This window comes from Sinohyriopsis cumingii, chromosome 4, assembly GCF_028554795.1.
Source record: "Sinohyriopsis cumingii isolate HCF-2022 chromosome 4, ASM2855479v2, whole genome shotgun sequence".
Taxonomy (NCBI): domain Eukaryota; kingdom Metazoa; phylum Mollusca; class Bivalvia; order Unionida; family Unionidae; genus Sinohyriopsis; species Sinohyriopsis cumingii.
This window is the reverse complement of record NC_142964.1, coordinates 146,824,135-146,844,079: the sequence shown is the minus strand read 5'-3', so window position 1 is coordinate 146,844,079 and position 19,945 is coordinate 146,824,135. Positions and strand designations below refer to the sequence as shown.

General features: G+C 36.9%; 1 protein-coding gene across 1 annotated transcript in view; it reads left to right on the top strand.

Moving 5' to 3' along the window:
- Nucleotides 1-439: 439 nt before the first annotated feature.
- LOC149802289 (uncharacterized) overlaps nucleotides 440-19,945 on the top strand; it is a 41,099-nt gene continuing 21,593 nt past the window's right edge. Inside the window, exon 1 of the mRNA XM_089956715.1 lies at nucleotides 440-543. The gene's annotated coding sequence lies outside the window, so the exon portion shown is untranslated. The remainder of the gene's footprint in view (nucleotides 544-19,945) is intronic.

The window sequence follows — 19,945 nt, the reverse complement described above, 5'->3', positions numbered from 1 at the left end:
CTACCCACGAGAAGATACTGGCAAGCTTTCTCACATACCCACATTAGCCGAATCCGAGACTCACACCCAGGCAGACAGAGGTGAGATGGCAGTGATCCGTAAAGGAGAGCGCTTTAGACCACTCGGCCACTCGGGGCCCCTCTAATGAAATGGATCACTGTATACAATGTAATTTTATTCCAAGGTTTAACGAGCCTATAAACAGAGAGGGGGTGTTAAAGCACAAAATAACGGTGCCTTTTTAAGGTTTTGATTTAATTGTGCATTTTTAATGTAAGCAAACGTGAAATTAAGACATAACTAAATTGTGTTCTTAGTATTGCAATGAATATCAAGTAAGTTCAGGAAGTTTTAGCTGAAGCAGAAGATTGCATGAAACGTCACAATTACTTTTTCATCTATAATGGTGCTGGTTAGTCGCTGAAAACGACAGCATGAGGACCTTCAAGTACGTTTATGAATTTATAGGAAATACAAGTCTATAAATACAGTGGAGTGAGAGAGACAGCTAAGGAAGTACGACTTAGCCGTTATCTTCAACAAGTAAGTTACATTATGTTTATTCGTAAACGTCTATTATAGCTCGACAATCTCTCTATCTCTCTGTCTGTCTGTCTGTCGGTCTCTCTCTCTGTTTTCCGGTTAGACAAGTCATCAGGCTCTTAAAAGCGGGGACAATTTCAGGCAACGGCAGATCTTAATATCTGGATTTGTTAAAAAACAAATGTATTTATTATTTCAAATAAAAACAACATTTAAACTTTTCATATTTTTAAGGGTGTAACGTTCTTTTGAGGGTCTGGTTTTAAGGCTTTTAGTTTCTGACGGGTTGTGTTGCTACAACTCTGACAGCGCCTGTGGGCTACAAAATCACACATCTGTGGCTAAACACACACACACACACACATACACACACACACACGAAGGCGGAGAGAGAGAGAGAGAGAGAGATGCATCCTATCTTTTTAAATCAGAAATAATGTCTCCATTTCGTTCAATACGACAAATACTTCGACGTAATTTTGGTCTGAACATTTTTTGTTTGGTCATTTTATTGCTATTGTTGTTCATTTCGTCATCTTTGTCGCTATCCTTTGCAAGTATCTTGCATGTGCCCTATTATATTTTACCGATTTATTATCTACCTCCGACGCAAAATAGTAGCTTACGCAAATGTTTTCTTAGACGTACGAAATGTTCTTAAACATATTTGTGAAACACAGGAATTGCATAATATATAACTTACGAAAATTTTGTGCGTAAACTTGCATTGCGTCGTGAAATGGGGCCTAGTTCGTTTCCTTAAAGATTCACCTTAATCTTTCTGACGACTGCACGGACTATGTTATTGTTTATTTTAATTTTTTATTTTTTTATATATTTTTTAAAATTTGTTTTACACAACTGTATGACTGAGGTCCGAAGCTGGTGAGCGGTTAGGTGTACACAAGTGTAAATGCTGCACGTTTTGTCGTTGTGTCGCACGAAATCATAGCTGAAGATTTTGGAATGACAGATATTGACTATACAGAAGATGTTTTACCAAAGGAAGATGCAGTAACACGCACTGCCGAAATCAGGCATAAGAGCTATACACGGAACCCCATTTTTGGGCCAGTATAGTATTAAATTTTGACCCCGTTGAATTCTGACCCTTCTGGGTAGCGTTGAAAATTGACACAGGGTCAGTTCTTAACGTTGAAGTTTGATTTTCACAGTCGTTGAAAACGGATCTCAGCGTTGAATTTTGATCAGATTTCTGGGTCATTTTTTAACGGATATTGTTTTAAGTCTCGCATACATGGATTAAGAATGGTCAAAAAGGAAATGCATGGCATGCATAAAATCAACACAAGAAATGTAATGTAGTACATGCAGTAATGCAACTATGGATATAGTTATCATCCTTATTTGCAATGGATATAATGTAATTTTGTTTGTACCTCGCCTGTTGCATTCCATCAAACATATCTGAAGTACGCAACTTTCTAGGTATGACAAATTATGCTTGACAATTTATCCCAGATTGTTCAACAATCCATAAGCCACTTCGAGCCTTGACTAAGCAAAATCAACCATGGGAATTAACTGAAAACTCGTTAAAACGCTTGAAAATCTCAAACAGGATTTGACGAATAACGCAATAATAGCATATTTCGATTATAATAGTGAAACTCAAATAATTGTAGACGCAGCTTCAGTCGGTCTAGACACATTATTAACTAAGAATGGAAAGAGTATTGCCTACGCCAGTACAGCACTTTCAGATTTGGAAAAAAAATGTATTCACAGACGGAACGTGAAGTAAACGTTTGGAGTTGTGAGCGCGTCCATCTCTACCTGTTTGGAAATACATTTAAGCTAATCAGTGACACAAGCCCCTGGAAATCACTATCAACAATCCAAAATCACAACCCTCTGCAAGAGTCTAGAGATGGTGATTGAGATGACAAGCATACAATTTCAAAGTAGTTTACAAACCATGTAAAACATGCACAGATTGCATTTCGCGACATCCAGGGATGGAATTGAATCCTGTAAACATTCTGAAGTTCATATCTATTAATACTGTAGGTATCACGGTGCCAATTGTTTTTCCATAGATCTCAATGCTAATGGTTTGTGAAATAAATATACTTTCTATCCTATCTCAGCATGCGTGCCACACACTGTCATACAGAGCAATGTTAGATTGTCAATTTGACAAGGACAGTTATGAATTAACATAATCTCACATGTTGCCAAGAAACTCACCATTTTTTAATCATAACAGAAACTGCAACTCTTGCATAATACATCAATCATAGCTAGTTTTGTAGTTTATTTTTGAATACATTGTTCTCTACACCTTAAGCTCTGCCCACCGGAGTAGTATGTCAGAGTGGGGTTTCTTACCACTCTTTTACGGGTAGTCACTCATTCGCCTGTGTTTGTTGTGAAACAGTACATTTTGATCGGAGTGCAATGAATTCGACTGTTAGATCGTCATTGGTTTCGTCCTTGAACATTCCAAGTACCTTTTTATTATCTACACAGTAAAACGTGTTATCCTTTATATAATCACTGGGGTCAAAGTATATTCTGTGATCGTACATATCCTGGTAGACATCTTCTGTTTGAATCTCATAGATGAGTGAATCGGTATCCTTCATGAGCAGACTAGCTCTATCTCCGTACATCGACTTGATAAATCCATAATGGAAATCGAGCATGAGCATTTTAGAAAGACCGAGCACAGCGGCTCCAACGTATATGGGTTTATCCAGCTTAAGCTTGGTTTGTCTGGACTCGATCTGGACTAACTCTTCGTCAAAGATATTCATGTGCATGAAGGCATCTAATGCCACAAGTTTATCACGTCGCCGCACGTCGTTAACGATTTCAGTGTTCCTGCGTATTGTGGGGAATTCGATGGTCTATCTGAAGACGCTCTTCTTCATGAGTTTGAAAAATTGAAGAAATCTTTGTCGGAGTCCGCGTTAACTCTGGTTCGTTGCAATGTATTTAAGTCAGTGTAACTTTTCATCCATGGAGCCTGATTAACTTGAGTGCACGATGATTTTTATCAAGCAGTAGTCCCTGTCTCAGCGCCTAATCTTGTAAACAGTAGTGCATAATATGCTTGGTCTTCTTCATAACACTGGGTATAAAAAATCGTTGACCTTGGTATTTCCAACGCCAAACTGGTCTTTTTGAGCTAATTGTTCCGGAGAGACAATCTCATTGGAGACTAATAGTTGTTCATCGCAGAAGGGATAATCGTTGTGTAGATCATGTAAGTGTTTGGGTAGGTCAAGACGACTTCGACAAAATAGCCAACGTTGTCGACATAACAATCAGCACGTTCCTGCATAAACTCTTCATCCGATATCCAGGGAAATCCACCTGTGGAGATTGTTGGCGTCGAGATAAAGGATATATGTTGTAGGTTTATTAGGATCGTAGTTCTACGTGTATTTGTCATAAACATAAACATGTCTAGGTCGGTGAAAAGCTTGAGTTGCATCTGACATGTTTTAAGTAGAACATCCGATGATAAACTGGGTGATGAAAAGTACCACATAGAATCCAGTTGATACTGTTTCTGGCAATTAACTCTGAAAGCTTTAAACACGTCTGCGAATTACAGCACGTCTGTTTTCAGATGCACATCGAGGTAATCGTCAAGAGTCTGACAACCAAAGGTTTTTCTGACCGCGAGAGCTCTGTCGTATTTGTCGTCGGTGATGTGTTCTATGCAGAGTGAGAAATAAAAGGAGCATGTGTTTGGAAGAGACGTTTCCTCAAACCGTGAGCAGCTATCGATGTACTCGTCAGTATAAATTCCTTTTTGTTTGAGTAGATGAATTCTTTCCGGATTGGTTTCGTCGAGATGAATGAAGATCGGACATTGTTTAGAGAGATTTCGTCTAGAGATGCTGACATCAACTGAAACGAATCAATAAATCGAAAGGGTCCGATTGAGAACGACAAGCCCTTTTCAAAGTTATTGGGGATGCATTTGATTTTTCCCTCCACTGATTTTATGAATTCTTTGACCCGCGGATGATTTAACGCAGCGATGATAACGTGTCCGTCATACCCTCGTAAATTATGAGCTATGACTGGACTGAAATGGGGATCTTTGAAATTGAGGTTGCATTGAAAGTGAGCTGCACCGCGATATCCAGTGATGATGCATTGATATCTGACTTTTTTATCATGCAGTTTGAAATACTCTTCACGTATTTGATTACTATGCCGCGACATCCGGTCCTAAACATGATTTCCTTACGTTTCATCGCGATGCTGCAACTGTGCCGGAATGATATCGAAAAGTCTTTGATGAATTTTACTTTCCAAGGTAAAATTTTCTATCGTCGACAGTATAACACCATGTCGTTTGAAAAGATCACCGGTAAACGTCAGCGTGAGGACGTGCTCAGAACATTTGTCGAGCAACGGACGAAGTTACGTCAGGAAGACATCGATGATAAAGTGGGTCAGCAGGTGTTTCAGCGTCATCTCTCCCAGGAGTTTCCCAAACCCGTCACAGAGGTATCAGCCAAACAGCAGGAAATCGGTGCTGCTCAACAAACCAGGCTACTGGAAAAACTGACTGATCTTGAGGAACAGCGAAAGGATCAGAGCAAGGCCGTGCGGGATACACTGACCAGAGTCAGCAAATAAGATCAAGCTAAAGAGATAAAGGTGTATCTCAAAATTACCAGAGACCGATTACAACGTATTTTGATAATGCTTAAAAAGAACAAACGCTTGAGGACAAAGATATTTTAGCCCAGTAGGTTCACCATCTGCGTCGATTTTATAACCAGATCAAAATCCATCCTGAGCTTAAGTCGTAAGGCAGCATGATACTGAGACTTCGCGATAGTGTCAATCGCACTCTTAGCGCTCTCTGCATCAATACCGCAAGCTGAGACAGACCCACAGTGACACTGCCATCACCGACCACACCAAGCATGTTTGGAGTTATATTACCCCATCAAGTGAGAGATCAAGTACAAGTACAGGCACAAGCAAAGTGACGTTGCCATCGCCGGCTGCACCTAAACTCATTAAAAGATTGATCGACAAATGGGCTTACCTTGCCGACATCATGGAGGCCTGTGGGTCTGTCTGAAAGTAAATACCACCTATACAATTGAGTCATCAGCACCTTGTGAACATACACAGACTGTGGATCTGTCTTCTCGTGATTCCCTCACTGGGGAACTCAAAAGATTTTACGGTATCTTGAGAACAAGGTGACTATATCTCATGGGGAAGTTGGTAACATGATGTTGGGGTATGGGTTAAAAAGGCTATGGTGAGACAGTGGGCAACTGTTGTTGGACAGTGTGACTTTTTCAATGTGCGATTTGTATCGCTGGTGTGACTTTACCACACTGCCACTGTTATACAAACAATATATTCAATATTTACTCCCGACTTAGATTGAACGACGATATTCCTGTCGACGATTTCACAACGGAATATGAGTATGTGGAATGTCAGGATACTAATATCATTAATCTCAACGCGAGTACGCACATACAAATATAAACACGTGACCAGGATGTGTATTTACTTACACACTAAGCTTTTCTGGAGATTCAAGGAAAGATACAGCCTTTGCTTGGAGGAGGAGATATGCCACTAATGCTTAGATCACGAAGCAGCACAATGGTTGGTTGTCATTTAAATAATCACAATACCAGACTGTGGAAGAAATCACTGGCAATTTAGAACAGGCTATCAAGATACTGTATTTAATGATTCTCAGTGATGATTACATGCGATCATGTGCGACCAAAATGGGTTGGTTCAAAGATACCGGTACTGGTGCCGCCACACGTACAGAATTTGCCTCTAAGGCTGATATTTTCCCGGTGGCTGATGTTGGTTATGCCGATGCTCCCAATGGCGGTAATTTCAGAACTGTTAATGCTTTTTTGCACGACAGGGTAGGTACAATGTGGGATTCATTGTACGTTGATCTCTCACCAGTTCCAGTCGAGACATTTGAATGATGCTTACTGTGAGCAGCATATGTGGAATATATGGTGATACCCACATGGTCTTCAGAGAGATTAAACGCTGATATTAAAAAAAACGAATTATCGAACGAAGTACATGTATAGAACGAGTGTAGGTGGAGCTATAACAGATGGTCAGTTCACTATGTGCTTTGCATTTCTAAAATCACACACTTGGCTGCTCACGTGCTCGAATTAGAAGCTACCTTGGCTCTATTTAACAAAACCCTTTACTTCGAACAAAACCGAATTCACATACAAAAATTCGCTCAAATACAGGTGACACGTCGTGGAGAGTGGCCATGAATTGTATAGGTAGCAAGCTTCCCAGACATCTGTTTGTGACCTTTCAGTTAGCGGCATGGCGTGAAAACCAAACTTGAATTAAACACATATTCGATGATTTAAGTTCTTGTCGTATTCATGTTCGTATCAATTCTAGACAATATCCAGATCGATAACTGGAATCTACTTTTGATGCAGCCACGAGAAATTATTCACGTACGTACATGATGATCTCTAAATCCATGCAAACATAGCAAGATAAAGAAACCAGCATGCAGGTGTCACTAGATCAATTCGCCACGCTGTATCCCATTTTTCATTTCATTGTGTCTAAACACATTTAGAACGTCTCAAAGAATCCCCATCCGAAATCGAGATCAGGTGGACTATTGCTAATCTTGGTGTGGATTATGTCTGTTATACGTTAATGACATCCGATCGATGTATTACCTTGGATGTGCTTAATGGAACAATGAACGTCGTTCTATAGAAAAAGATCAGTTGTGTAAGAAATACTATATATCAAAATGCCTCAGCAATGCAGTCAGCTACAAAGTTGCCAGAGCAAAAAGTGAGCTGCCAAAACGACTGGACGAAAAAAACATATCAGGGGATTATATTTCAACGGAATAGTCCCATGTGTCACAACATTGGCAACTACATTATAAAGCTAGGTATAGCTTCCACTGTTTCTTGCATAAATTTATGCGGCTGTTACTGGAGCAACACAAAATGAAGTCATGCAAAACTGTGTTTCCCGAAACGGAATGCGTCAAAGACGTACTATCGTCACCTCCTCTGCCGGCTATGGTAACAGGATACGTACAAATAATAGTATCTGATGTAATATCTAGTAAAACAAAGTCGAACGTTCAAGTAAGGTAGGGCTGTTGCCACAGTAGAAAAATATTTCTACGGAGCTCAGAAATAATAGACCGATATTAATTAAAGTTAGATAGGCAGCATTAACAAAACCTGATAAATTTATGCTGACTCACGGACAGGACACCTCTGTGATGAAACATGCTGCTGCTCACAATGAACTTGTTATCCAATTGTCTGTGTCACAACGTTCAAAACAAGTAGAATTTATCGTACCACTATTAGCTGGTATTGCTGAAACTCTTCTTCCAGGGTTACTCGGTATTGTAAGAGGACTTCAGCTTCCTAGAACTACACGTGGAAGACTCTAAAAAATCGATTATGGGAAGATTCACCAGCGAAAATCCCAACAGATACTCAGATATTTTACCAGAGATCGATAACCAGTATAATCAAGCATCGCATCGAAGCATAAAAATGCCATCAGCAGAAGCTTCATCTGTAACTCCATAGGGTGACCCTGACCGAAAACAGGAGGTCACAGACGCCGTATTTTTAGACATAAATTTAAGGGAAGTGACCACGTGAGAATCAATAAACAAACAAAATCATTCAAGAAAGAATACACACCCAACTGGACCGAGGAAGTCTTCGTGATGGATACGGTCAAGAAAACAATGCCGGTCACGCACACCCTTAAAGATGCCTTAGTGGAACCCATCGAAGGTTGTTTTTACGAGCAAGAATTACTGGAAACCATCCAAGAAGTGTTCAGGATCAAAAACGTCCTTTCAACCAAAGGTAAAAAGCTCTCTTCAAACGGTTGGATTATCATGTCACCTTTAACACGTGGATTCCGACGGCGGCGATAATGCCTCCGATATAATTTTATCATAACCTGCTGACATCTTTTACCAGAGACTGGTTGACACTTCGCTGCATGCTCTGGAAATCTTATCACCTCAAAAATACGCTTAAACAAATAAATTTGATAAATTGCGGACGACCTGTATGCTAAGCTCTTTCATGAGGTTAAGCAACTGACAAAACGGTTCTCGCTGTGATGATGATAGATTAAATAGCTTTAACTTATTCTGGATATGGTACTGTAACTTATATCTCTGCGCTGGTCTGTGGTGGCTGTGTGACATGGTCCTCTCCACTAACCATATTCATACTCATCTATGTCCACTTCACAAAATGCCATCTCTGGGATATAACTAAAATCACGACTTACAAACGCCACAGCCTTATCAAAACATTTGAATATATCCTCATAGCCATACTTCGCTGTCGCAGCCAACTCTACTGGGACACTTGGTGTGTCCGACCACAATTATTTCCATAGTCGCAGATAAAATAATGATGTCTCTCGAACATCCATCATTTTATGCCTCTAATACATTTTCACGCACACTGAGTATAAACTCTCCTTTGTTATTGATACCTTTCATCCCATGGCCCATAACCATCCATCCGCTTGAACACACCACTGAAAAAAGTGGTCCAAAATAACCCCCTTTTTGCTGCGCATGAATACATCCATAAAAACACCTTTCTATGCATTAAAGTGACCAACTCTTAAAAACTTTGTCCAGAACCAAACCGTTTTATGTATTGGAGTGACCCCTCCTGAAAATGTGGTCCAGAACCATCACTGTAGCATGCTACTCACCTGGGGTTGTATAATTGGTACCGTTATACCTGTTCCCAAAGCTATGACTATTGAAGACATTAAGATAGCTACTTTGGTCGACCAGGATCTTCAACATGTTATCAGTCGATAGAGTCTGCAAATTGGAAACATTCACACAAACGAAACAAAACCTTGGAAACATGATCGTTCCAGTTTATTATGTATATTTAATTTAATTGCTGGTCTGTTAGTTTAAAAAAAATAATTTCATTACTTGTTATTGTAATGTAACATTGTTGGCTGGACTTGACCTTGTCCAAAATTGAGTTCATTTCTGCTTGACCTAATTGACCTTTGTTAAATTCATTTATGTAAACAGCTAATAATAGCTTCATTATTTTCTATGTGTATCAACTTATTATCAGGATTATTATTCAGGTAAACAATGAAGGAGTAAATATGTTGATCAGGGTCAGGGTTTTGGAGATTTCTAAGTGAATTTTATTGGCTATTAAGTTGTAAATAAACAAGGCTCATTGGATCATTCTAGAAGGTTATTTTCCGTTAGGTAATGGTTGTTTTTAGAAAATGCAAATTGTGACTTGAGGTCAAGCAGAGTACTATATTATCTTGTGACTGTGAGGATTTTACCAGTTGTGCTTTGACATCTAGCACTTTAAGTTGTATTATGTTGTGAAGCGCTTGGGGTGTATCTTATTTTCTTCAAATTATCGAATTCAAGTGATTATCTTCTCTGGAAATGTAATAGTGCTACGATAACATCCTTAGATAAAGACATTCAATGAAATTTATACTGAATTCAAACCAAGAACTCATCATTTTTACATTGTCTCAAATGTATTGCAACACAAATCAGGGCCGGATCAGGCCAGGAGTTGATGTGGGTGGGAATGGTTCCAAAATTTCAAATAGTTCCTGACTTTCCTTGAAAGGGCACAAAGCAAATGTCTGTGTGTCTATTTACTCAAAATGTGCATAATGCCCAATCAGAATAAAATGATGGCCAAATTTCAAGTGACAAGTCACTGTCTGTGTGTGTGTGTGTGTGTGTGTGTGTGTGTTACAGCGCAACCGTTATAACGGCAACAGTTCATTGTCACTAGATAGTCGTTATAGTGACAGCAGCATTAATGTTACAAAATTTGTGTCACCCGAATAGTTGCTCTCATTGTATATATTGCCTTGCTGACTGATTCACAAAGAGTTTCCTACAGGTATTATATATTACCGAATACTAGTATTTACAAATTTTAATGCAAGATATGCACGTGTTTATTAAATATTGTTATGCAAAAATTTAACCGTGTGTTAAGGTTGTGTTTTCTCCCATCGTTAGCGAATACTAATTAAGGCGACATTTCCAAAATTCTTCCTATTTTTCAAAGTTAATAAATATTTTAAGGCAATCCATCCTTAACGCGTGGTATGCGTACCAAGCGTACCAACTGTGGTACGCGAAAGGGTTACAAGGGGTACGTGACAGAAAATAAATCACTAAAAATTCGCACTAAAAATATAACACTACGACATCAATTTGCGCTAATGGCATAAGCTTCAGAAACACTGTTTTAAGGTGATATATTTAATTGATCTCAGATAGAAGTGCACACCTTTTATAACTTTTCTCTCAGATCAAATTCATTGTCAAAACAGAATACGCGCACCTTTCCGAAACGGAAATAATAGTATTCTCTTAAAGTTCGATTTTGTACAGAATACTTAAACTAAAGAAACTTAATAAATAATTCCAAACATAAACTATATAAAGACCTAGCAGAAGCGTAAATAAATTATGAGATCATCTGATACATTTTATTAAACTTTAGCACATATGATACATTGGTTTTATTTCCTTCTTAACTTCTATAATTGCCCGTTTATCTCTTTCCTTAACATGTTTATCCGTTTACATCTATGGTATTAGGAAGTATCAAGGACATTTTTCAGAGAATGCTGGTCATGATTCATGGTAAGTATCGCTATAAATCTTTGTAAGCGTAATTGCCCGTCCTAGGACATGAGTGACAAAAGACAGTTTAAACATAAAAATGAGCAACAAATGAGATGCTCGAGTTTGAAAGAAAGTCTGAAGATCAAATATTAAAAATTTAGTGCAAACAAAAATGGTTTACCTCGACTTTTGAACTCAGGATCCGGGACACAGAAAGAAAGACAAATGTAGATGTGATAGTTGATATGTACGAATTGCTCTTGAAATTCGGTGCAAAGTGACATTTTGTTTCGTTATCTCAATAGATAGCATCCGTTTTGCCTATTATTCTACATTCGAGTTATCGTACTTTGGTTGACGACACCGCCTCATACAGGAAACAAGAGTGAATCCCTCATAATTTGTAAAACTCGGTAACATGCATTTTGAATGTGAAGATTATATACATATGGAGCACCGACCCTTTGGCCTCTTGCTGGGGCAGCAGACTTCAACAGATTTTGTCCTCCATTTTTACAAATACGATAATTTCAAAATGGACGTTGGAGATAATATAGGATACATTATTGAAACCACTGTGGAAATAAAAGTGTTGCTATTCTTCAATAAATGAGACGTAACAGACATAATAACTTGCCTTAATACACAAAACACTGAAATACGCATTGGCATGAAGACGATGCAATTTTGCTCAACCGTCACTATACTTCACTGGATAGGGCAGCTGCAAAAGATATATGTGCAATATTTTGACTCTTGAGACACGTATATTGTTATGTATATTTGATAATTTCATTACATGTCAAAGTAATGTAATTTTGTTTACTAGGAAATCGATATTTTCCAGAAATTAGTTTGTCCTGACTGTTCAGCTGAAAAATCTGAAAATAGAACTTTGTATCTTTCTGCTGACCTAATTCTTGGCCTTGATTGAGAATCAAGTAAACAACTTGTTTTTGTTTTACATTCATTCTTAATGTGTGAATGATAATAGTGAAATCGAGGCTGACCGGGAATACGTGACATTAGACATGTAAATAGCTTCTCAACTGTTCTGGAATTTGATGACGTTAAACTCATACGGGTATCTATTTTGCGTCTTTTTTGACTGTATAACCTTTGTTTATAGAGAAATTTTTTAGTTGGGTTTCTAGAAACTGGGACTTAAGGTGTTTGTTTTGTTTGTGACCAGTTTGGAGTTACATTTAAATTTTAATTCAAATTATTTGAATCCTTAAAGATGAATTCTTTCTTCTGGAAATATTTGAATGCTCATACATAATAATTGGACAAAGACATTTCTTGAAAGTTTATTCCAAAATTCAAACACTGGAATATTGTTTGTGAATCCACAAAGAACTGTACACACATCTGTACTATAAAGGCTACAATATACGTCATCGCGTTCCATTTGGGATTTTTCTTCTGGACTCGAACTTAAATTCATTAGAACATTTCATTACTAGAACTTCTAAAATTTAATTCGTGAATTATTCTTAGATTATTGTTGGATTTGATTCTAAAAACCATAAGTTCTTATGTTTTCATTTTTACATTGTTTATCCAGGGAAATAAATTACTTGTTAAATTCTGCAAAGCTTGTTGTTTTCACTCTTTCTTTGTCACTGTTTATTAGAGCATAAAGACGTAACATAAGAATATATTTTAAATATTTTTATGTATTTATAGTTATACATAATACACGATAATTTAAGAACAAATATCAATGTAATTCTTTATGAAAAGATTAGACGAAGATATAAACCTATTTTCACCGAAACAAACCTAGCTGCCGCATGGGTGAGACATACTATCCATATTGCTGAGACTACCAGCGGGATAACGCTTCATAAGGAAATGTCAACTTGTCGACAAGTAGAAAGGACTATATATGAAAAGTGTCATTTTCAGCCCCCACCCCCTTCCAAATATCTTCGCATAATGGATGTTAAAAGTATGAGGTGGCTTGATTTAGTATCTGACATAAAGTGTTATGTTCACTTGCGTGTTGCCATTTAAACTGTGTATTAAGAACATATCAAAGAAGATATGCACATATTTGTCATTAATGTTGTCTCTTCATAAGCTATTCGCTAAATTTAAAATACATTATTTATTTTGATTCTTTTTCTGGTATAAAGTTGCACCAAACAAGGTTTCTGCCCGTTAAAAAAAAGACAAGAAATAAACACGAGTAACAAATGGTGTATGAATCAAAGAAGTCAACATGTATCTGTGTTTACTTTCATTGTAAAAATTAGACAATCATCGACAACATCAAAAACTGTGTGCTCTTTGGAACTTTGTATAGTATTGATGGCTGATATGATTTATTACGAGACTTAGAGGCTTCTGAAGTCTCTTATTCATCGAAAATATTGGTGTTCGTCCTCTACGTGGAAATTAAATATATTAATTCCTCAATTTCGTGGCAACACACACACACACACACACACACACACACGCACACGGGGCCCCGAGTGGCCGAGTGGTTCACCGTTCCGGAACACTGCCATCTCACCTCCGTCTGCGTGGGTTCGACTCCAAGGCTCGGCTAGCGTGGGTACGTGGGAAAGCCTGCCAGTAGCTTCTCGTCGGTCGGTGGTTCTTCCCTGGGTTTTCCAGGGTTCTTCCTCCACCAGTTATACTGGCAGCCATGTATAGCATATCTTGTGCTAAAAAATGGCGTTAAACAATAGAACAACAACAACAACAACAACAACCCCAACAATTCCTAAGCCTTTGAACAAGTCAAAACCGGATATCTACACCTGTATTGTTTTAAAGTCGGTATCATGAAAATACCTGTTTATTGATTTACTAATTTGCGTGCCTTGTTCATGAAGCAACGTTATCTCGTACTGACGGTATGTGTGTGTAAAGTGCTCCCACAATAAAAATGAAAGAAAAGAAAGAAGAAATGACTTTACCTTAAATGTTGTTTGTATATTTAATTATGAATGCATATGGTCACAATAATTGATAATGAAGCTTTATTTAGTGGAAAAGTCAAATATTTCACATATTAGTCAACAGATCTAGGAGAGAAAATAGTACAGCCTATATTACTCAGCCGTGATTTAGTTTCAGGTAGAGCATTGAAATGAACTCTTTGGTTTGTACTTGTTCTTAAGCTGCCAATTTGGTGTTACAGGAGGAAAGTATCAAACGTGGTTAAACGATTTGTGTCAGTATAATATCATGAGACTGATCAACAAACTGTAACTCAGTTTTGTATCGTTTTGAACTAGAAATATTAGGGATTACTCTAATACTATCTTGCTAACGGATGACTGCAGGTATTGCATACCTAAGTTCCTGGCTCCGTATGTTAAGGAACAATCAAAATCATACTCAGTTATATACAGTAAATGTTACATATACTGGAAGTTGATATTGCAAAAAATCTCATATATATATATATATATATATATATATATATATATATATATATATATATATATATGTGTGTGTGTGTGTGTGTGTGTGTGTGTGTGATGAGTCTAATGAGAGTGTGGATTTTAAAAATTACGAAACTTACTGTTTATGTACATTTTGACAATTCATTTCATGTACATATCATCAAAAGAAAAATAAATATCAAGTTCACTCCTTGGATCTTTTAAATTTTCAGTTCAATCTGCAATAGATGCTAATCGAATGTTTTATTAAGTGATCCAGTATAAGAGAGTCATGTGTGAAAAATGGTGGCATAGCAAATGTTTTTTTATTTTATTTTCATAAATTCATGTTTATACCATCTTAGAATTTATAAAATTATTATGTGACTTTTTTTTGGCTTTTAAAATGCACATTCATTAAAATGCAGGAAAAAAATGCAGGTGCCTCATTCTTTGAGGCTAACAAATTACAATGTGGGATGTAACAATATTTATATGAACTATTCATGAAAATCATTTAAAAGTTTCATATGTGGCAGGGAAAAAAAAACCCATGAAGTAATAAGCCTTTATAGTAGACTGAAATGCGTATCAAACGACACACGTTTTTATATCGAAAACATCTGCATCAATTGCATGTTTGGTCATTCTGTCCACTAATAACCGCGAGCATATAGTAGTTTGCACCCGCCAGGAAGAACTGACCAGACTCACACAGTCATGGGCTGTAGATTTTGATAGCAGATTGCCATTCAGCTGGGGTGTCATGTTACCTTGGATAGAAGCTATCCAAATTTCTTGGGCCTGTCTTTTGAGTAACCTGAAGGATTATGTGTGTGCAAAATGATGCAAAACGTTTAGACGCTTTACCATATGCATTGTGTAGTTATAATGTTTTACATATAAATAGTGTACTATGTTGTAGCTGTAAACTGTTCCGCAGCTCTAGACGTAATAATAATAAAATGTCAATAAACAGATAGTTTCAAAGTGCGCACGCATACACTGTAGAGTTACGCAAGTTCTTGAATTGCGAGTAAAACAATGACATTAACATGTGCTGTGAAGCTTTAACTGTAGGAAGTCGAGTCATATTTGATTAGGCAAAGAAAAAGAAAAAAATTAATTAAAAAATGTGTTTTCAGTAGGCGGAATTGAAGTGTGCTGGAAATATTATTTGATTTATAGATAATGCTTATATAAAAATGCCCCCCCCCCCCCCGCCAAACCTAATTTTAACATCAGTGAAATATGAAATACAAATCACAGCCATTTTCAGTCAAAAACAATATTTTTCTTTTAGAAGCCATTTTTTAAATACTAAATAGTGTCTAAATAGCTTTTCTACGGTATTTAAAACCGATTTAAAATTATTTTCATAAATCATGAAGTTGTTTGTTTTCATTAAGAACTAACTGCAAGATCACAAGTTAACTTCTTGTTTACTGGCATTTTATACAGAGCCTGGAAAGTTTACTAATACATCCGGGCACTACTAAGCAAATGGCGGCGCTGATGAAACGGTTTATCGGCGTATTTAGTTGAACAAGCTTAAGCTGAACTCTACCATCAGTAACAACCCAGAACATTATTAGGACGTGACCTTGAGAACTGTAAACCTACTTTACCCAGTTCTACTTTGACCATTTTGTATAATATCAGAAAATTAAGAAGCAAATTGATTCTACTCATGAATTTCTACTATCTGAATTTCTGTTGTTAGAAGATGTATTATTATTATCATTATGATTCTTTCGAAACATAGTAAACTGGTTTTCAATTTAAACATAAATAATTTTAAGTCTGAAAGAAAAGGATGGATATACTGTTCTAGAAGCAGTGCTATATGGTAATACAGACTTTCCTACTGCTGAATCGGCAGCTTAGAGATCAGAAATAAGACAGATATAAAGGTGCTAGATGTAGGTCTGACAATTTGTCAGCTATATTATGCATGCTGTGAAATAAACATGTGTCTGTAGAAACAGATCTTTCCCTCTTTCATTTACAAAACCCAAACATTGCAATGGATAGTTCCGGCCTGTTAATCAAACTGGGCACATTGACCAATCAAAAATAGGCATCGATTTCACAGCATAGTTACGCGTTGCTATCTGCGATACAGATTGTCATTATTATGAACGAATTCAAGAGGACAATTTTTTTTTAATTAAACATGTTCCCAAACTTAACACCAGCATGAATTTTTTTAATTTGAATTTTTTTAACGTAGTTTTAAAAAAAATTCAGTCATATCGCTGCCATGTCTGCAACGAGGCAGTTTATAGTGATGACTAGCACTGGCGCATCATGTCGCAGCCATGTAGCATGATGTACCACCCAGTCACATTATACTGACACCAGGCTGACCAGTCCTAACACTAACCTCTTAATGCTGAGGGCCAAGCGAGGCAGCTGTTAGTACCATTTTTGTAAGTCTTTCGTATGACTCGCTGGGGTTCGAACGCACGACCTCCCGCATCCGAGGCGGACACTCTAACCACTTGGCCACCGGAGCGATTTCCAGCATGGAGAAATGTCTGCTTTTAAATAATGATATTATTTGCTGTGCTTGTAAAAATGTTGAATACAATTTTATGCTAATTGTATGCTGGTGTTCGAATTACATATCATATTTGAATAATAATTTACATGCAGGATATAAAATGTGTGTTTACCTGTTGTTAATTTTTGTCTTTTTGTTACCTTGGTTTAAAACAATTTTAAATTGAAATATTGGAATCCTCCATCATGCTTCTACGGTGCTGATTTTATTATTTATTTTTTAAATTAAGCATTATAACTGATGTCCGCCTGACAAAACGCCACCTTTTACTTTAAAAATTGGATATTTACATCAATTATTTCAAAATGTTAAATTTAATTATTTTGAATACAATTTTTATAACGGAAGGTTTCAAACAAATCTTTTAACTTTATGAAGAGGTGAAACTGTAATAAAATATTTCTTACGTCTGTATTAGGTTTGAGACTATAAACAACAGCAAGTTATGTCCTGCCCTTTGATTAAATGTCTGTCTTGCTGACGAGAATAAAACTGATCTCCTGCAAATTACTGATTTTATAACACCTGCAAAATGTTATGATATCAATGAAGTAACATAAAACGCATCACACAAACAAAGGTAAAAGCGGATGCAAATATATCCCCTGTCAACCTGCCTGTAATGACTTATTTGGATGTGTCATTATTATTGCCTTCCTTTTTAAGGAGTTAAGAAAAATGATCGTTTTACATGGATCTTATACAGTTTAAATTTACTGGTTTATCAATGATACCCTTACAAAATCTTTGACCCGTCCAACTGATGAGACACGTTCACGCGGCGTAAAGAACGTAAAATATTCCATTCAATCACTCAGGCAAATTTGAATCAATTGTTTATTTATTTATTGTAATTATAATACTTGTTTTCCTAAACATAAATAAGTTATTTTTTCTAGATTTCAAAAGTGCTTGTTTTATTCTTGTAAGATAATTATACATGTACTGTATAAATTTAACGGGTGCAAACACATAACGAAAGCTTTATTTTAATTTTTTTTTTTAAATGAAACCATATTAGAAATTCTGATAAGTAATAAGTATGCATAACTTTGCAAGAACAGAAATATTTTGCTATCTTGTCCCCGTCTAGCAAAATGTCTTCAAGTTTGTCATGATGTTCGTTCTTCCTTATAGACAGATCTCAGGCAAGGCGTTGCAACTTTGATCTGACTTTCATAATCGAAAATCCTAAATTCATTAATATATACGATCTGAAAAAAATTTCTAATCAGGTAGGAAAGTTTTAGAAATATTATCGAGAATATCGTGCATCGAATCTGTAGCTAATTCTAGTGAATCCGCCATTTTTCACGATAGCTTGTGAAAAACAGCAACAGTAACTAAGTGGGCGGAGCTTATCTGTCACTATTGGAACTATCCATTGGGTGCTCTGACACAGTAAACATCCCTCTACCTAGTCTGTGTTATATGAAACGATACCGACATGAGAATGAGAACGGCTTGACTTCGAAGTTGCTTTTGAAGGATTGAATTTAGCAGTCACTTTCTTCCTCAGCACTGATATTGATGCGATCTGAGCTTTTAAAAAATGATCCCGACCGAGTCAGAATTCAACGATGGTCAAAATTTAACACCAAACCTGGGTCGTTATTTAACAGGACATTTAAAAATTGGTCAGATTTTAACGTGAAAGTTTGCGGCCGTTGAAAAATGACCCGACCGGGACAGAATTCAACTAGGTTAAAAATGTAACTAGACCGGCAAGAATGAAGTATCAGTAGGGTGGGAGTATGAAGATATGTCTCTAGTAATCAAACTAGAGCAACACATTGTCACACAAACTCGTCCAGTTAACAGTTTGAGCGCAACGTTACCAAGATGGAATACATGATATACTCAATGAGCAATAATGACGTTGCGAGTTTTAGGAAAAACATGTTCCTTGCAAGATACCAGTGCCTCGTAGAAATGAAGATGTCTTGCATATTTTGATGAGTTTTGGGAATATAAAGCAGTCATATATAGTTAGGTTTGGTAGAGTACGTGAATCCAGAAAAGGGGCCTCACTGAGAGAGAGAGAGAGAGAGAGAGAGAGAGGATCAATATATACAATATACCACGTTGAATACCGGAATAATAAATTGTGTTGAATTATGGCCACGTTTAGATGTTAATTCGTTAAGAATATATATATATATATGTGTGTGTGTGTGTGTGTGTGTGTGTGTGTGTGTTCCAACTGTGCGTTTATATTCGAATCAGAATACAAGTGGGAAAATTGACTTTGTTGTGAGTTTCTAATATAATGCAATGATAGAACTGTATAATTAAAAAAGACAGATGAATAACAGGACATCAGTCAGTTTCTGTTTATCTTATTGTTATTTCATTATCTTTTTATTATCATTAGGAGGGTAGTATTAGTAGGAGTGAGTGAGTATTTGTGTGCATAATTAGTCGAATATGTCAGTAAGTGTAATAGTTGTGTAACTGTCATCTTTCATGGAATGATTATCGCCTGTCCTAAACATTCACCCTCCCCTTTCTTTCGTATTCGACTAAGTGTAGGGGAGTTTGTGACACACCTAACCAAGTCTGATGCATACCGCAAAACAAAAGAGTTTGCTGAACTTCTAAGCGAATAAGCCCGGCGCAAAGCAGTAAAGTGTTGATGGAAGCCGATCCTGTCATCACACAAAACGACAAGAGTAAATCACTGATCCCATCCACACTGGTGAGGGATATTGAGTTTCTCCCTGCCGTTGGTCTCAAAAACGAGCA